At 43.1% G+C, this 15,799-nt stretch overlaps 1 protein-coding gene across 3 annotated transcripts in view; it reads right to left on the bottom strand.

Annotated features, from left to right (window-relative positions):
- Positions 1-15,799, bottom strand: part of CERK (ceramide kinase) — a 131,985-nt gene that overhangs the window by 98,237 nt on the left and 17,949 nt on the right. The window contains exons 2-3 of one of the 3 annotated variants that reach the window (XM_075015922.1): positions 10,618-10,871; positions 4,194-4,282 (exon numbers count right to left, since the gene is read on the bottom strand). The gene's annotated coding sequence lies outside the window, so the exon portion shown is untranslated. Of the gene's footprint in view, positions 1-4,193; positions 4,283-10,381; positions 10,580-10,617; positions 10,872-15,799 lie in introns of those variants that run through there. The other 2 variants (XM_075015940.1, XM_075015932.1) reach the window with 2 other exon arrangements.

Raw genomic sequence — 15,799 nt, 5'->3', positions numbered from 1 at the left:
AATTATACCTTGGCACAATAAAGCAACTGTGTTTTTATTGGGAACAAACAGATACAAGTTCAGCTTACTTATATAACATAGTATTAAACTTACAAGAGATACATTCAGAATAAAATGACTTCTCTTCTTCCGAGCAGAAATAACAGTAAAGTTTTTGAATGTTTATCAGTAACGTACGTTGGTCCTGAGCTTATGGTATAGCAATGAGATGCATAATACAGAAGGAACCCTTTCCAAGTGACCACCTTAATTGTCCCTGCTAATTACCCTTTGCACAGAGTTGCCCTATTACCTGGTTTCTCTCACATGCTTTTCTGTTCCTTTTCTCCCATTCTCCCCCTACCCCCACTGTATAAGCTCTGGATTCTATTTTTCTACTCCATTCATCTGAGGAAGTGGATTTTACCCATGAAAGTCCATGACTTAATGAATTTGTAAGTCTCTAAGGTGCTACAGGGCCTCTTGTTATTTGTGAATGCTTTCCTGCAGCTGTCTTTTCAACACTGCAGAACTAAAGTGCTGCAGCTGTAAAATGGATATTTTGTAAGTGGTAGTTGCACCTTCCTCTTTTCCACTACTACATATTTGTCTCAGAACAAAAAAGCAGTCCAGTAGCACTTTAAAGACTAACAGAATAATTTATTAGGTATGAGCTTTTGTGGGACAGACCCACTTCTTCAGATCATAGCCATAGCAGAACAGACTCAATATTTAAGGCACAGAGAACCAAAAATAGTAATCAAGGCTGACAAATCAGACAAATATTATCGAGTTGAGCAAATCAGAGAGTAGAGGGGCAGAAGTGGGAGGGGGACAGTCAAGAATTAGTTTAAGGCAAGTATGCAAAAGAGCCCCTATAATGACCTAAAAAATTCCCATCCCAGTTCAAACCATGTGTTAATGTGTCGAATTTGAATATAAAAGCGAGTTCAGCAGCCTCTCTTTCCAAAGTAGTGTGAAAATTCCTCTTCAGTAAGATGCAAACCTTCAGGTCATTAACAGAATGGCACACTCCATTAAAATCCTGGCTGACTGATTTGTGGATTAGGAGTGTTTTTATGTCTGTTTTGTGCCCATTAATTCTTTGTCTAAGAGAGTTTAAAGTCTGTCCAATATACAAAGCATCTGGGCATTGTTGGCACGTGATGGCATATATGTTAGTTGAGGAACGCCAGAGTGTGCCCGTGATTCTGTGAAAAACCTGGTTGGGTCCAGTGATGTTATCTCCAGAATACATATGTGGACAAAGCTGGCAACGGGCTTTCTTGCAAGGAAAAGTTGCAGGACTGGTGTTCCTGCGGTATAAACTGTGGTTGTGGGTGAGAATCCTTGTAAGGTTGGGCGGTTGTCTGTAGGAGAGAACAGGCCTGTCACGTAGGGCCTTCTGGAGTGTGCCATCCTGATTAAGGATAGGTTATAGGTCTTTAATAATGCTTTGTAGTGGTTTGAGTTGGCGGCTGTAGGTAATAACCAGTGGTGTTTTGTTCTTGGCTTTTTTGGGCCTATCTTGGAGTAGCTGGACTCTGGGTATTTGTCTGGCCCTGTCAATTTGTTTTTTCATTTCTCCTGGTGGGTAATTCATATTTGTACGCTTCCCTTGTTGCATTTCTACTTTCCCTTTCTTTTTCATGAGGTGATAGCATGTTCTTACTGTGACTGAACAGTCTTGCCTCCTAAGATAAGATTCTTCTGACTAAATTGTTATAGGCAAATAGCCAGTTAATAGAAAATTGGCCAGTACCCAGCATTAAAGAAGTTGTTGTCATTCCCCACTGTTCCGGAGCTTTCTAGAATTGACAAAAGAGGCTGCTGTTCCCTGAAAATAGCTTCTAGTATGCAACTATTTATGTAGAGCTCTTAGTGTGAATCACTAGTATTTAACCAGGAGGGAGTGATTGTGAGTTAAAGACTGTACTTGCTGAGTTGAAAACAGTCCATACACTTTAGTGGACTGCAGTGAAGCTGCAATTGCTTATGCCAGTTGTGAAACTGACTAAATTAAAAGTCATTTCAAAGGGAGAAAAGTGGGATTTAGTGCTCTTTGTTTCTTTATAGTGAAAGACTATTTTTTTTCAAGTTGGGTTTTATTCTGATTCAGTAACTATGGTATTTCCTGATTTTGCTGGAGGTCTTCCTTGGTAGATGCAGAGAAATGATTTGAGAGTTCTCAGACATTCAGTGAAGGGACCTAGCATATTTAATTTTTAACAGAAGAAGTCTTTCATCCTGCAGTTTCTTAAGGTTTAGCTGAACAAAAATCACTTCTCCCCCTCAGTGAATGAAGTTTCGTTTCATTGATATGTATTATGTCATTAACACAAGGTTTCCAGCTTTCTAGGAAAAACAAACTAGATGAGTCATCAATATCTAGTGTTAAATTACTCAGAAAACAAACCTTTTGTGAACAAAGACTACGTCTACACTAGAGCCATTTGTCGACAGACGTTTCTGTCAGAAGAAATCTTCTGACAAAACTTCTATCGACAGATCGTGGCCAGACTGCCAAGTGGATCAAAAGAGCGATCCGCTCTGTTGACAATGAGCAGCTGGGCAGTCTGGCTACTCTCTCAACAAGATGACCAACCGGAGGCACAGCAGACAGGGCGGCCCAGCCTCTCAGAAGCCCTGTCTGTTGACAGAGGGCCCCCTGGAGCATCCAGACAGGCTTTCTGTAGAAAAAAAAACTATCAACAGAGGTGTTCTGCCTCTTGGGCAAGTGGCAGAATGCTGTTGACAGAAGTGCCTCATTCTGTCGACTTCCTCTCAACAGAATGCCTTGGGAAAGTGGATGCTCCAGGGGTTTTGCTGATGAAACACCTGTTTCAAGCTTTCTTTATGCCTCGTAAGAAATGGATTGCAATAAGGGGAGCAGGGTGGGAAAGAAGACACAAACCCATTTCTTCTCTTTGCAAGTCATTTTTTGCACCTATAATTTCTTCTCCTTTCCCAGATCATCCCCTTAGTAACTAGTAGCAACTATTGTAAAGTAGCAGTAATATATATAGTGAAAGAGCAACATAGGGGATGAGTAGCAGGCAAAAGCAGCTAATAAGAGGGTGGATGATAAAGTAAGCCCCCCCATTTCATTATCTCACCCACAAGTCTTAAAAGCAAATTTTACCCTGGGGTAGATTTCACTCCTGTCAATAGCTATCCCACCACAATCGGATATGGTAATTTTAAATAGATGAAAGTGGCCTTTGTTGCTTTCAGAAATATTATAGCTCATAGGCTAGACCTGACAGAGAACACTGTATAAAAGGTACACTGGTTATAATGTCATGAAAAACACACATATCAGGATAACCGATTTCATAGGGCTTACAACATTCCTCACCATTTTATATATAACAAACAACAATATTTTAACATGTTCCCAGAAAATCTGTGGACAGCAACTTCTGTCGACAGATCACTCTAGGGTAGACGTAGCCTCAGAGAACTTTACAACACAAGCAATCAATGTAATTTTATACCATCGCAACAGATGTTATGAGTGAAAGCATCCTACAAGCATTCAATCAAAACTAAACACATTCTTATCAACAGGTTTAACAATGCTAACACACATAAACCAGCCTGTTTTCAGCTCCGTATGTGTCAGTGATCATTCAGGCATGAGCTGGCACCTGGAGGGCTTACACTACTTTAGCAGGTGCACCTGGAGACTTTCTGGTGGAACTCCAAGGAAACTCAGTGTCTGTGCCATTCTTTAGTAGGGTGCAGCATGTACTTTCCTCTGGACCAGATTGTTTGGTATAGAATAAGATAGGCTTAAAGCCCAGACTCCTCCTTTTCCAGCTCTTTCAGGTAGCTTGCCTCACTAGCCAGTGGCAAATGTGCTCAGCCCTTAAGCTGGGATCAATCTTATTATCCTCATTTTACAGATAGGGAAGTGAGGCACAGAGCAAAGTGATTTAAACAATGTCACCCAGCAGGGCCATGGCAGAGCCCAGTATTGAAGCCATGTCTTCTGAGGCCTATGCCAGGTCTGTCACCACTAGGCCACAGTGCCTGGCTCCTTGTGTAGGAGTGCAAGTGGGAAAAAGGTTCCTTTCATCTACTCTTGCACATTCCCAGAAGGGACAGCACATTCTGGCCCAATGGAGAGATCTAGGTATGGCTAGCGGTGATATATATTGTGGAATTTAAAGGATAGTCACAGTTTCAAATTCCCAAGTAGTGAAACTTACAGTTTACTTTGGACAGCTTTTGGCATGGGTGCTTTCCGCTCCCCATTAGCAATTCCAGGTTGTTTCCTCTCTTCATGAGGAGAAACCATCTGAAAAATATCAGAAATGCATCACTCAGATCACCTCAGGAAAAGTGAAAGGAATAAACTTGGGCCAAAATTCTTCCAAATAAAAGCACACACATCTCATTAAAATTAGGTACCTATGGCTGAAGGCAGAATTTTGTCCTTTAATGCTTCTAAAGAAAGAAACCTAATGACCAAGGTAGTAAAGTAGAGACAAAAATGTATTTTGAAATTAAAATGCTGAATGACATTCTGAACTGATGAGTAAACAATGACCTAACTAGTAAGATCTTTCATCTGATGAAAGGGATGACATCATTCTCTCTGAAAATTCTTTTGAGTGTTTTTATGGTCTTTTTATGCTTATATTTTAAAATATTAATTATAGTAACGATTGGAAACAGTCTGGGAAAACAAATCCTGAAAGCTTGTCAAAAAGGCTTCTATGCCTCTAGCCTTTTTTATTTGAACTGAAAGGTAATTGTGGGAAAGTTATTGGCATGCTGGCGGGTATGGGAATGGATCCAAAGATAATTTGCTTTCCTGTGAATGGCACTGCTGTACTTTGTTATGGTCCAGGGAGATTTGGAGAGCATCCATCATTCTTGTTTCTCTTGAAGTCTACTCGTGCCCCCCAAAAGGTCGCATTACAGGCTAAAGGGAGACTTCTTGTGGAATTCTGTCTCAAGGATTTAATGGGAACTTTGAATTAGACTCCTTGGCTACGTCTACACTAGCCCCAAACTTCGAAATGGCCACGCAAATGGCCATTTCGAAGTTTACTAATGAAGCGCTGAAATGCATATTCAGCGCTTCATTAGCATGCGGGCGGCAGCGGCACTTCGAAACTGACACGCCTCACTGCCTCGCCGCCGCCGCGCGGCTCGTCCCAACAGGGCTCTTTTTCGAAAGGACCCTGCCTACTTCGAAGTCCCCTTATTCCCATGAGCTGATGGATTCCATTACACAGGTGAAGGGCCCTGCTAATTGCAGGGGTGAAATGTGGGGCCCAACATAAAATGTTTGCTCATCCTTGGTCTGGACAATAGAAACTGATCATTCCTGGCTATGGGCAGTATTTCTTTGAGAGCTCTCGTAATGCTGTTAGACAGTTTCAGTATTCTGGGTACCAATAGAGGATTTATTACTCAAATTGATGTGATAATTACTGATCTGGATGTGGACAGGCCTTGGTTCATTAGCCTCCATCCACAGATTTCTCACCAGGCAGTGCTCCCCAACATTCTGTATCCCAGAATACAGGGCAATCTGTGCTTTTCTCCATTCTGTATACTAATGGAGCTGTCTTTGATGTAGATGAGGCTAAAGGTGGTTCATTAATCCAATCACCCTTGTTGGTGGGATTTAGGTGTATCCACTCCTGCCGGTTTCAGTGTGTTTTGTGTTTTTTCAGTCTGAGGCTCTAGGTGTGTCTGGGGTATCTTCCGTTAGTTTTATGCCCTGTTTCCCCAAAAACACATTGCTAATAGGTAACAATGCATCCATTTCCCTCTATATAATCATTAAAAATAATAGTGATGATTTGTTTCAGGTTGCTGTGTCTATGGCTGCCATCCATAGGTACTAGTAAATGAAAAATGCCATTAGCATTACTGCCAATCCTTCGCTGAGCCCTCAAGAGAGCAGCAAATCAAATCCAAACCACAAAACCAGAGGGGGAAAAAACCCATTACGAGGAGAAGGCAAAGAAAAGTGATTTGATACAGATTGCTATAAATTAAGGGGAATGAACTCTCCAGTTTAAAAACCTGAGACCTACTTGATGCTAATTTGTGCACTGCTTACTGCGACATACTGCAGCACTACAAATCAACAGTTGAAAAAGAGGAAAAAGTGAAAGCTCATGAAAGAAAAATTGAGACAAATTGAAGAGGCAATAGACATCATTCCTTCTAGCATACCTGAGAAAAATGTAAATCAACTTAGGAAAGAAATCTCACAGCACAGGGTAGAAAAATCTGGAGAGAACGTATACAAGGCCTATAGGAATCTAAGCTGAAAAACTTACTTGTGAATGAAACAATGTCATTAAAGAAATGATTACACTGAAAAAACAAATAATACATGAAAATGTTTTAAGAAATGAATCAGTGACAACATTAATGTTGAGGGATCCTGTTGTCTAGAGGCAGAACCAAACACGAGACCTTTGGAGCTTAGTGCATGAACCTCTGTCACATGAACCAAAGGTCACACAGCTATTAGATAAGCTGTCAATCCTTAATCTCTGTAAGTGGTCTCAGTGCCGCTAGATGTGACAGTACTCCACACCCAGAAGATCCATGAGTTACACGGACCTTTACTCTGAAGCAGACATCACAAACTTCCAGCCCACAGGCCACCCATGGCCACAGCAGTTTCACAATCTGGCCAAGGGGTACTGGTGGACCAGGGAGGGGTCTGTCCATTCCTCTTGCCCAAGCCCCTCCCCTTCTCACCACTGTCCTGGAGCAAGGGTGGAGCAAGGGTGGTGAGGGAGAGAAGAAAGGGCTCGGAAGGGAGCAGAGCTTGGGGCAGGGGTGGGTTGTTCCAGCTATTCCCCAGGCTGAGGAAGAGCATATGGCCATTGCCTTTCCTTGAACCCCCTGCCCCCACTCACCAATTGCCTCAGCCAGAGATTCTCATTATAGTATTGATTATATAATACATAACATAGGCCATGTCTACACTAGGCAAAAACTTCGAAATGGCCATGCAAATGGTCATTTCGAAGCTTACTAATGAAGCGCTGAAATACATATTCAGCACCTCATTAACATGCGGGCGGCCGCGGCACTTCGAAATTGACGCCGCGTGGCTCGTCCAGATGGGGCTCCTTTTCGAAAGTACCCCGCCTACTTCAAAGTCCCCTAATTCCCATCTGCTCATAGGAATAATGGGACTTCAAAGTAGGCGGGGTCCTTTTGAAAAGGAGCCCCGTCTGGACAAGCTGCGCGGCGGTGAGCCGCGTCAATTTCGAAGTGCCGCGGACGCCCGCATGCTAATGAGGCTCTGAATATGTATTTCAGCGCTTCATTAGTAAACGAAGTTTTTGGCTAGTGTAGACGTAGCCATAATGATTAGGGGGCTGGAGCACATGACCGATGAGGAGAGGCTGAGAGATCTGGGTTTATTTAGTTTGCAAAAGAGAAGACTGAGGGGTGATTTGATAGCAACCTTCCACTTCCTGAAAGGGGGCTCTGAAGAGGATGGAGAGAGACTCTTCTCAGTGGTGACGGATGGCGGAACAAGGAGCAAAGGTCTGAAGTTACAGAAGGAGAGGTGTAGGTTGAATATTAGGAAAAACTTTCACCAGGAGAGTGGTGAAGCACTAGAATGCGCTACCTAGAGAGGTGGTGAATCTACATCCCTTGAGGTTTTTGAGTCCCAGCTTGACATAGTCATTTCTGGGATGATTTATGGGGTTTGATCCTGCTTTCCGCAGGGGGCTGGACTAGATAACTTCCGGAGGTCCCTTCCAGCCCTAGGATTCTATATTCTATGAATATGTAAAAACAATTAAAATTTACATTCAAAATAGTTTCCAAATGATCTGTCCATCAGTTTTTTTTTCTCACAAAACCACATGAATTCCACTCCAATGGCCATGATTCTTATTACAGAGTTGTCATTAGTCTCTGGAATCTCTGAGAGGCTGCACTCCTTGGCTACGTCTACACGTGAAGCCAACATTGAAATAGGCTATTTCGATGAGTAACGTCTACACGTCCTCCAGGGCTGGCAACATCGATGTTCAACTTCGACGTTGCGCGGCACCACACCGAAATAGGCGCTGCGAGGGAACGTCTACACGCCAAAGTAGCACACATCAAAATAAGGGTGCCAGGCACAGCTGCAGACAGGGTCACAGGGTGGACTCAACAGCAAGCCGCTCCCTTAAAGGGCCCCTCCCAGACACAGTTGCACTAAACAACACAAGATACACAGAGCCTACAACTGGTTGCAGACCCTGTGCCTGCAGCATGGATCCCCAGCTGCCGCAGCAGCAGCCAGAAGCCCTGGGCTAAGGGCTGCTGCCCACGGTGACCATAGAGCCCCGCAGGGGCTGGAGAGAGAGCATCTCTCAACCCCTCAGCTGATGGCCGCCATGGCGGACCCCGCTATTTTGAAGTTGCGGGACGCGCAACGACTACACGGTCCCTACTTCGACGTTGAATGTCGAAGTACGGCGCTATTCCTATCCCCTCATGGGGTTAGCGATTTCGACGTCTCGCCGCCTAACGTCGAAGTTAACTTCGAAATAGCGCCCGGCGCGTGTAGCCATGACGGGCGCTATTTCGAAGTTAGTGCTGCTACTTCGAAGTAGCGTGCACGTGTAGACACGGCTCTTCAGAGGCAAGTAAGATGTTCCACTCACCACAACTTCAGCAGGTCTTTCTGCCCTGCTCTGGGAGGTACAGTTTTAAAAGGCTTAGGTCACCTTAGATAATTGGGATTTACACACTTATATTAGTCATTTTTAAAAATGCTACTGTCTTCTACTCAGAAACCCCAAATGATCATATCTCTCTTCTTACTTCTACAGTTCTCTCCAAGTACATTGAAATTGGACTTCTGCTTTGCCCACTCTTTGTATCAGCTGATATACAGTTGAGCTCATCTCCAGACCTCTGAGTGCAGTGCTCAGAGACAGATGATTGGGTCTATCCCCTTGCAAGAGCAAAGTATGTGTCCTCTAAGAGAAGATGCATCTGATATTAAAGTGATAATAGACTTGGTCTTAAATAGGAGATCTTTATGACACTATATTTCTATTCAGTTTATTCTTCCAGCTAAGTCACAGAGAGAGACAGGTGTATGTAACACAGTCAACTGAGATAAAAAAAAATTCAGAAAAGCTAGAATATATGAAGCACAATAAATATACTTGAGATTATGCAGGTTTTAAGCATAAATCCCACTGATTTGCAAAAAAGGTGGAGAGTTTATATCTTCCTGAGGTTGCTACATGGACATCTATCATCCATGAGTCTGTGTGCCTGATTCCATATTATTTATTTAAAGTTGTATTTATGGTTTAAAGCTAGGATGAGGGATATTTTTGTTTTTAAATTATTTCCAAATCTCCTTGATAATGGATTGAGTCAGCTCATATATATGTTAATTAATAGTATAAATTTCAGTATCTAGTGCTCCAAATTATTTTTAAAGTGCCATGTAAACATACAGTAGATGTTTAAAGAAGTAAGGCAAATTATCTGTCACAGGCTAGTTTTACATGCCAAGATTCAGAGCAATCAGATATAAAATGTATTAAAGTGGTTCGTGTTTGAACTGAGTAATGTTCACTTTGATAGTAGTGCAGCTGAATACAGTAGTAAACGAGATGACAGCTGGGTATGAAGTTGTCTGAAACACTGATACCAGAATGTAAATGCACTCCGTTAATTTGCATAAAATGTACAAATCAGAGCTATTTCTGCACTGCCATCTCAGCATGCATGTTAGGCTGAGTACGCTGTCTCTTTTCCTCTTTTTCTTATACCAAAATTAGAAGGAAAGCTAAGAACATTATGAACAGAATATAAACTCTGGCACAGCTTACCCAAGAGGTGGGGGAAGCAGGAGGAATAGAATCATTTCCTATTTAAAGCCATATATTTCATTCTAGAAAACACATATATTAAAGGAAATCTGTTCTACTGGGATTCACAAAAGCAGAAAATCACCATTGTTCAAAAGCAGACTGTGATGAGATGGAGACATTTTTGAGTATACCGAGGGGAGACTGAAAGGGACAGTTGTCAGTTTGTCCACAAAGATAGTAGTGGCCGACAAATTAACCGGGAGTATCTCCAGTACTATGGGTAACTTGTCTAGGGTTAATTGGTCCACATGTCAGTCTGAAGTATAGGAAAGTTGATTTTGAAAAGAGTAGGCTATGAAAAAGGGACGTTTTCAAAGGACCGCGCATGGTTTCAGTCAGAACTGTGAAGTTAAATACACTTGCAATGCTTTGTGAAATCTGTCTAGGAACCACTCTGCAAAAGCATTACTCCCTAAGTAATTACTTCAGATATCTGTGGCCAAAAACTTCCAACTGGGGACACGGGCAGCATGTGGTAGGCTAACTCCCAGCCCTGTCCTTTCTGAAGTTCCCACCTTTTCTGCACCCTCTACTGGAGCCAAGAGCCCTCTCCACCACAACTGCTGGCCCTTGCCCCAGGCTAGCACCTCCAGCCCTGGAGTGCCAGGAGAGTGCACAGTGTGGTCCAGCCCTGGAGTGCTGGAAGGGTGGGCCACGTGCTCCCCTCCACCAGCCCCAGAGCTCTATAAGGAGGATGGTGCAATTCCAGCCCAAGCCAAGTCGATCACACAGGGAGACTGGTTTCACACACTTAGTCCAAAGCAGAAGGAAAGGCCTGTGTGGGGAGGTAGGGCAGAATGCGAGCAGGGCCATGCTTGCTTGTTTGGAGAGATGTGGCCTCCCCCAGCATATGATAAGCGCTGCCCATGCTTGACGGTAATCAGTACTGCTGGAAAAAAATCAAGTCCAAAACAAAATCATCCAGTCTGATTGCTTGCATAACTGGGATTCTTGAGAACAAATCTGCAGGAAAAGAATTGTATTGTTGAAGGAAGATTCTTCTCCCTTGATTAGAGGCAAAAAGAAAAAAAAGTATTATTGAGACTTCCCAAACTAATAACATGTGCAAAATGGATTTAGTTATGAAAAACTTCCTTCTCCTTCAAATAAGGATGGACATATGACAACCTGTAAAGTTGTTTACAGTAATGTTGGATCCTGGATATTAAAGATACAGAGTGGGTGAGGTAACATCTTTTATTGGACCAACTTCTGTTGAGGAGAAACGTAAGCTTTCAAGTTTACCCAGAGCTCTTGTTCAGATCTGGGCTCTGTAAATTCAAAAGCTTGTCTCTCTCGCCAAGAGAATATGGTCCCGTAAAAGATATCACCCTGCCCTCCCTTGTTGTTCTAATATCCTGGGGCCAACATGACTTTGACAACACTGTATTAAATCCATCTTATTTTGGCTTGAAGGCTCCATATTGGAACACTATGGGACAGAACTTCATGGGATGGATGAGAAATGAAAAGCATTGCATGTGAGTTTCTCATTAAGGGCCTAGCTCAGGGATAAATTGTGGTGGCCTTAGGAAGAAGTAAGAGAGAGGGCACAAAAGCCAGATACTGTATAGCTCTTGTCCATGCCTCATACCCACACTGCACCAATTTAAAGAGGGATAGGGAAGGAGTTAATGCAGGCTGCTGGGAGCCTGCACAACACACAAGCCAATAAGGAAAGGGCTCATGGGGGAGCAAATCATAGGGCAGCTTGCTGGAGCAACCCTGAATATAAGGATGTAAGGTTTTGCAGCAATTGGGTCCTGACCAGGGGAGCTGCAGGACCAGCTCCCAGTAAGCACCAGCATCTTAGCTAGATCAATGCTGGGCATGCTAAGGGGAGCTAGGGAGAGGCTGCAGCCTGACTCCTGCCAGGCTGCTGGACCTGCCATAGAAAGTCCAAGGGGTGTCAGGGGAAGCGGTCCAAGGAGTGAGAGGTGGTCAAGGGAGAGAGGAGGAGGGCAGGACAAGGCTGCTGCCAGATAGTCCCCGGCTCAGGACTCAGAGAAGTGAGCAGGTCTGAGTACCTTCCCTCCCTCCCGTATACAGAACCTAGTCACTCTGAGGGGTGGCTTATATGAACTGTGGCTCACCCTGGGATGAGGAGCTAGGCAGGGGCTACAGGTGGCAGTGGTGGGAGCCCTGAGACAGGACTGCAGAGACCCACCCCCCTGAAGGAGGAACTGTAGCGGAAGAGGGAAAGGAACTGTAAAAACTGGAGAGCAGTCCCTGAGGGGGACACTGTGATCTAGGAGTGATGTGGGTCCTGATACTGGAGCATGGAGGACAAAACAGCCAGAAGGAAGCACCCTGCTGAAGAGGAAGCTAACTCCCTGAGCAACCGGCAGGAGGTGCCATGACAGTGAGTTCACCCCGTGACATTATTCTTTCTGGAAAAGGTATTAACTGCAGACTCACAGGAGACCTTTTATGATGTCCTATTGATGCTGCAGCATTGGGGACCATAAAAATTCCCATTGTGTGCTCTTTGGGTCTGATGGATGGCTTGAGTAAGCCCCTTACTTATATCCAACATGGATAAAATGGCAAATTACATATCAAGCACTAGGGGCAATGTAAAGACTACGTTCACTTTGAATCAGGCCCTAATAGACATAAAGTGATGGAGAGGACTATTTGATCCCCTCCACTGCATAATGGAGATGAAATGGGGAATACAAAAAGGATAAGAAAGGGCAAAATCCCCTCTGTTCATGCTCACAGTCGGTCATTCTTGTGACATTTCTGTGGTTGAGAACTGCAAGAATTCTCAGAACATTTCAGAGCAGGGGGAGCTCAGGGCAGGGTGTGTGTCCTTCAGTATGTGGGGCCTCTCAAAATGGCATTGTGACAGGATCCCAAGGGTATAACCAGGAGCTGGGATACTGATGTGCCCACTTAACTCTCCAGCTTGCATCTGTACCTGCAAAAAGTACCTGCATCTGACAAAGTGGGTCTTTGCCCACAAAAACTTATGCTCATACATTTCTGTTAGTCTAGAAGGTGCCACAGCTCCCCTTGTTGCTTTTGCAGCTTGGGCTGTCTCTCACAATGCTTTGCTAGTGACAGGCAGCCCGGCAAAGTCCTGATGCTATAACTCAAAGACGGTGTTAAGATCATAGCTGATAAACAGAAGAGCTGTGGGACTGGAAATCAATATATCAACACTGTCATGTTGGAAATTAGTCCTAGCTGGTGGACAACGTGAAGAGGGGACAGCTATTTCTTCCCATCACTTGGGCAGAGCCCTATGTCAGTCAAGGAGTGAAAAAGTGCCTCTAGGCGCAGTTAGTTCCAACCTGGTACACATGTGGGTATGTATACATAGCAAGGAAAAACATGCAGCTGGACTGTGCCAGTCAGCTTGAGCTCATGGGACTCACTCAGGTTGTGTAGACTTCTGGGTTTGGGCTGGGCCTAAGTTCTGGGACTTCTGATAAATTGTGAGACCTGATAAGCCTGGACATAAATGGGTGTCTAAAAGGATCACTGGTCTGTGCACTATTTTTAAGAAGCAGAACAGCAGCTCAAAAATGACAGTTATCACCTAAAAACTGTCAAATACACTGTCCTTATAAAAGGCTCCTGCTAAAGGGAATAAAGGATGTTAACATGAAAGCTTTTAACTATCTTTTCTTTTGTGAATCCTAAATAAAAGTGGTGATGGTTTTAGCTATGGTACTTAGCAGGATGAGGCCTCTGTATACACAGCTCATAGAGCTGGAAGGGACCTTGGGAGGTCATTGAGTCTAGTCCCCTGCCCTCTTGGCAGGGCCAAGCACCATCCCCCACACCTTTTTTTTAGTTTAAATCTATTTGACTCAGATCCCTAAATGGTCCCCCCAAGGGCTGAGCTCATATCCCTAGGTTTAGCAGGCCCATGCGCAAACCACTGAGCTATCCATCCCCCTAAAAAGTCTGATGGTCTACCAACTGAGATAGTCAGGCTGCCAAATCCTATTTGAGGTTGGACAGGTCATGTTAATAACTTTAACTCTGTGGGCTCATATGTACTCTGAAAACTAACAAAATAAATTCCTGAGTTCTGAGGAGTCAAGAGATCCCCTGCCTCTTCAGATTTTGCACACTATCATTCATGAAGTTCTAGAAGAGACCATTTGGCTTAAACATCTAAAAGAAACTTAAACACTCCATTTCTGTGTGCTTATGTAGTCTTTCTAAGTGGAGTTTATTTGTGGTGCCTTTTACTTGACTATTTTTCTAACTTTCTGCAGCAACAGGTCTTCCCCACATACAGTAATATAGATGGATGTGATGAAACTGTGACTGTATTTAAACTTTAGAACCTCTTTGGTTGGAAGGACTGAAATTTCTTAAGTGAGTTGGCAGAAGTATTTTTCACCCATGTTACAACCCAAATTGTCCAGGCTTGGGGAAGGTCAAAAAGCCTAAAAGTTTCACATCATGCCTCACGCAATTCTTTCCTTTTCCAGAAACAACTGAGCTTATATTTAGAATATTCCCTTTGTGCTTTCCATCACCTTTGGTCCTGACACATAAAGTTAGGGTCAGCTTCTTCCCACTGAAGTATGGGCACTGTAACATCTATGGGATCAGATGGACAGCATTTGTGGAAACTGAGCTATACGGGTGCCTATGACTGCATGTTTTTGAGTGTAGTCTGAGACATTTCACTTCCTTTCTGAACATGCCGCAGTTTATAACAGGAAATACACCAATGCAGAATAACTGATCCAGTCCCATCTTGTCCTACTCTAACAGAGAAAATCTCTGTTGTGGGTAAAGAATCTGTTAAAACAAATGCTGCTGTTTCTTTGTGGGCAGTGGGTAAGGGAAAAGTAGGCAAGTGTCAGGCTTCCATCTCAGGAATTAAAAGACTCTGGGAATTACATTTACACAAACTTTCTGTAAAGTGTATGAAATGTCAAACTGCTAAATGCAAAGTTTCCCTGCCCTTGTCTATGGGCCAGTCCAAAACTCACTGATGTCAATTATAAGACATGTAGGCTACATCTACACTGCATTCCTCTTTTGGAAGCAGAATGCAAATGAGCAAGATCAAAAATGCAAACGAAGCACAGGTTTACATATCTTGAGCCTCATTTGCATATTCTCACACCATTGTGCTTCTGGAAGAGGCTTTTCTGGAAAAAAAACAGCCATATAGATGGGGTTGCTTCAAATACAAACCCCATTTTTGAAAGAACCCTTCTTCCTATTTTGTTTCTGGAAGAAAGGCTTTTTCAAAAATGGGGTTTGTTTCCAAAGGAACCCTGTCTACACAGCTTTTTTGTTTTGGGAAAAGTCTCTTTTTGAAACGTGATCACATGAGATTATGCAAATCAAGTGTGAGATTTGTAAATCAGCACTTCATTTGCATTTTCAATCTCCCTCATTTGCATTCCTCCTCCAAAAGGAGAATGCAGTGTAGCCCAAGATCTTACTAGTGAGTGCCATTTTGAATTTTTTCCTCTGATGTCAGCAAGCCCTTGGGCTTATCAGATAAGCTGTCTGAACAATGGCTTTGTGCATATAGCCTATTTGAGAACTTAGATGAAAGCCTATTGAATTTTCCAGATCTAAAGTGTATCTGTCTGAAAGCTCATCACCTAACAAATTATTTTGTTAGTCTTTAAACAAAACTGCTTTTTTGCCCTAAGAATAGAAATCACTTGCAGATGAGTAAACTGATGATTCCTAGCTGCAATATAAATTTCTTGGGAACATGCAGCTCATCTTGTAACTTTCACATAATGTTCAGCTTGTTTATTGTTGACTTTGCTACTTTATGGATGTTTAAAAACAAGCAAACAAAAACCATTCTGAATATAAGTGGCTTGGATTGTTGGTGTATCCTTATCCCATTTATTAGTATTTTCAGAGACACTACATTGTTCCTATTGAGTGAATGTCTAGATCTTATGTTAATTTACCTTAAGCAATGTAAATAA

The sequence above is a fragment of the Carettochelys insculpta genome, chromosome 1, assembly GCF_033958435.1.
Source record: "Carettochelys insculpta isolate YL-2023 chromosome 1, ASM3395843v1, whole genome shotgun sequence".
NCBI lineage: Eukaryota > Metazoa > Chordata > Testudines > Carettochelyidae > Carettochelys > Carettochelys insculpta.
This window is presented reverse-complemented; position numbering and strand designations above follow the sequence as displayed.